This window comes from Salvia splendens, chromosome 2 (genome assembly GCF_004379255.2).
Source record: "Salvia splendens isolate huo1 chromosome 2, SspV2, whole genome shotgun sequence".
Lineage (NCBI taxonomy): Eukaryota > Viridiplantae > Streptophyta > Magnoliopsida > Lamiales > Lamiaceae > Salvia > Salvia splendens.
In genome coordinates, this window is record NC_056033.1 from 17,409,137 (window position 1) to 17,412,840 (window position 3,704).

The 3,704-nt window shown below is 32.7% G+C and overlaps 4 non-coding genes and 1 pseudogene across 4 annotated transcripts; all 5 read right to left on the reverse strand.

Moving 5' to 3' along the window:
* Positions 1-454: 454 nt before the first annotated feature.
* LOC121793252 lies at positions 455-601 on the reverse strand (annotated as a pseudogene).
* Positions 602-2,052: 1,451 nt separating this feature from the next.
* Positions 2,053-2,173, reverse strand: LOC121793159. Its single transcript, XR_006049002.1, has one exon. It is a non-coding gene; the product is annotated as a U5 spliceosomal RNA (small nuclear RNA).
* Positions 2,174-2,454: 281 nt separating this feature from the next.
* LOC121793240 lies at positions 2,455-2,611 on the reverse strand. Its single transcript, XR_006049074.1, has one exon. It is a non-coding gene; the product is annotated as a U1 spliceosomal RNA (small nuclear RNA).
* Positions 2,612-2,863: 252 nt separating this feature from the next.
* Positions 2,864-2,980, reverse strand: LOC121793170. The gene has a single exon (XR_006049012.1). It is a non-coding gene; the product is annotated as a U5 spliceosomal RNA (small nuclear RNA).
* A 191-nt stretch (positions 2,981-3,171) lies between these two features.
* LOC121793166 lies at positions 3,172-3,288 on the reverse strand. The gene has a single exon (XR_006049009.1). It is a non-coding gene; the product is annotated as a U5 spliceosomal RNA (small nuclear RNA).
* Positions 3,289-3,704: the final 416 nt, after the last annotated feature.

A 3,704-nucleotide genomic window follows, 5' to 3' on the forward strand; every position in this document is an offset into this window, starting at 1 on the left:
GAAACCAGCCTGACGCAATGCCCTCCACACTATAGGCCAAGAAACCCATGCCTTCGCACAAGATCCATGGCCCAACTCACGGCTTGGAACGGGCAGGCCAGAATTAGCGCCTCAAGGCCCAGTCAGTTGGTTTGGGCCAACATCCAACCAATTTAATGCCCCCACTTGGGTTATAAGCCAATGTTACAAGGCCGGGCAATATAAATATGTAGTTGACTCATTTATATATTTGAATTATTTAAATTATTATATCAATATGGGACAAACATGAAAAACTTGGACATAAATTATTTGGTGCTAATACGACACAAATTCAGTTGGCTTATTGAGTTATTGTATAAGTAGATCGACTCATTTTCTGGAGAATCTCAGATGTAAAATATTGTGACGCGAGATTCAATGTTGAATATGAGCTAAAACTTTAGTAGATACACTCCACACAAATTATTTTTACAAACGCATGCCCCACTAGCACAAATTATGACGCAGGCTTGATCATTTGGGCCGACCTTAGTCTGACACCCCTCCAAAGTGCAATGGAGATTGCCAAACTAGGCCATGGGTGTTATGGATCGCCCATTGACCCCGTTCAGGTAATTATGTTTCTTTAATTTCTTTCTTTGATTTATGCATTTGCTTTTCCAATACTTTAACTATTAGCCTTTGGATATGGGATAATCTTTATGAGGATTCATTGCTTTATTTTAAGTTTAAGCCTTCTTGTTTTTAAATGGAGGATTTGAGAATTCATGTTCAAGAATATCACTATATAACAGTGTGATAAATAAGACTTGGATAGAAATGGTTGTGTAGTCTTATAGTAAGATTGTCAATGATATCATCACCTAAGAAACATAGCCAGTGGCGGAGCCAGAATTTTAAAAGTGGGGGGCCCAAATTGCCATTAAAATTTGAGTGTGTTCAGTGCTAACGATGCGGAAACAACTCGAACATGAGCAGTATAAAAAGCCGCGCGTGAGAAATGGATGATGAGAAAATTAATTAGTGAATAGATTTTTTAGAACATAGCACATATTTTTACTAATAATTTATGATATTTTCATACTCCTAGTATTTATTATCTACTATTATAGATTTTTTATAATTAAGGGCATCACATTAAAATTGATTTTATTAATATCATATAGTAATCTTTTATAATATTTATGAAATCAAAGAATTAAGTATTTTATAATCTTAAATTATGAAAATCATTCTTTAATGATTAAATATTAAAATGATTTATGTAAAAAATTACTAGTCAAAAAAATCAATAAAAGTTAATGTGAAAAATCCATAAAATATAAATGAATATGAGTAAACTAACAAAAAAACACTAATTTAATATAAAAAAATTCAAAAATGAATTATGTGTATAACTTTAAAATCAAATTTACTAATACTATTTATTAGAACATATATTATTATCATAACTAAATATTATTTATACAAAAGTACTAATAGTATGTTGGGACACCCCAAATGTGGTATATGAGTCTAATATCTTGGGACGGAGGAAGTACTAATTATAAACCTAATAAAACAAATAAATACAAAAGAGAAGAAATAGATTCTAAAATATCAAAATGCTCCAGGTGAGACTTGAACACGGTCTTCACTATTAAAATGCCAGAATTGTAGCTAATTGTGCTAGCATTTCATAGTTTAAATGTTACTTATATGTATTATATTGTCCTGATACAATTTTTTCCCCTCGGTGCTTGAATCATAAAATAGTACTCTATCTGTCTTCATCTTCTCTATATTATCCCCTCTCTTACATTACGCTCTCTATATTTTAACTATTTATTATCATTTTTTCAAAACGAGTACAAAAAAGAAATGACTCAACTACCTTGGGACTGAGGGAGTATGTAAAAAAACGTAATTACGTAAAACATTTTTTTAATGATTAAATGAACATAAATTTAAAGGCCGCGCCCAGGAGGACTCGAACCTGAGACCTTTGGCCTCGAACATTATTAATCTCTTTATCGCTTGGCCAACTCACACACAGAGTATGTAAAACGTTTATTATTATGAATTGTTAGGTTTTTCCAAATGAGGAAAAACCTTCCAAAAAGAGGCATATGCTGTTTGAATTGCTACGAGCACACGGTACTCTTTAGTAAAAGGCGCAAGAATAGTTCGCTATGTGCTCAAAGCGCAGCTCTGTATTTTGTTTTATCGCATATTCTTCTATTTATTTACACTACAGCCAATCTTGTTTGGTCTCTCTTCGATTTGGGATTCTTGTTAGTATTAGTTTTTGTATATCATCCTTCTCTTTGATATCTTGGATTTTCCGTACACCTCACATATATGTTATCAGCTCTTTTAGCTCGATGGCCATTCTAATACCAAAAGTGGCATCAAATTGGTCTAAATATAGAAGGTTTGATGATTAATATATTAATTTTTTTTAAATAATATAAGAATTAGACTAAAAATGGATAGGGGAGGAAAACGCAGGCCCCCACTAACACAAATTATGACGTCGGCTCGACCACTTGGGCCAACCTTAGTTGAGCGCCCCTCCAAAGTGCAATGGAGGTCACCAAACTAGGCCATGGGTCTTATGGATTGCCCATGGACTCGTCCAGGTAAGTATATTTCTACAATTCCTTTCTTTCCTTTATGCTTGTACTATTCCAATTCTTGAACTATTAGGCTTTCGATGTGGGATATATATGTTTTCTTTAATCATTTTGAGGATTGCCAACTTCATATTTAGCCTTTTTTTTTCCTAGCACTAGATGCCAACTTATTAAGATCATTAGGTCATATGGCGAGGATTGTAGAGACATTTGCAACAAACCAATTTGGCTTCATCTTTATTACCTAATACGAATATTATGAAATTAAAATAGAATTAATGGGTTTTTCCAAATAGGCACATGTTGTTCGAATAGCGACGTACACACGATATTATTTAGTAAAAGACAGAAGAATAGTTCGTTATATACACAACTCACAACTACGTGATTTATCAGATTGAGAATTTCAGCATTTATAAATGCGCCTTAACATTGTTTGGTTATTTCTATGATACGGGATTCCTTCTCATTCACACAACAAAATAATTAATTATGGAAAATTTTAGAATATTAGTATAATTTTTAGCAAGTGTAATAATAAAATTATAAAATTAAACTAGAAGTAGTGGGGTTTTTCCAATAATGAAATCACCCTCCAAAAAGATGTGTATGCTTCTTGAAAAGCAACGAGCCCACAGTATTCTTTAGTAAAAGGCGAAAAAATAGTTTGTTATGTGCTCAACGCGCAGCTGCATGGTCTGTAATCTTAAGAATTTCAGTATTTATAAAGGCTGCCTTTGTACTATTTTGTTATTGTAACGATGTGGGATTCCTTCTCACATGCACAAGTAGGGTTCATACTATACAACTTTGTGTTAAGTTTGTTTTCCTAAATTAACACTTACAAGTGCAGCAATGGTGGTTCACTACCTGTTATCTCAATTGGAATTTGTAACAAATACTCTCTCCGTCCCTCTCGGGCTAAGTGAGGTACTTCTATTTTGGCATAGGAATTTCGAAAGTACTGAGTTAAATATTATTACTTCCAATTCAAATTTAAGAACTAGCTATAATGTTTCATCCGTTTACTTAAATTTACACTTTTATCAGCTTCCTCTATTTTGATTTGTACTATTATATATCAAAATTGTGAAAATCACTATTATT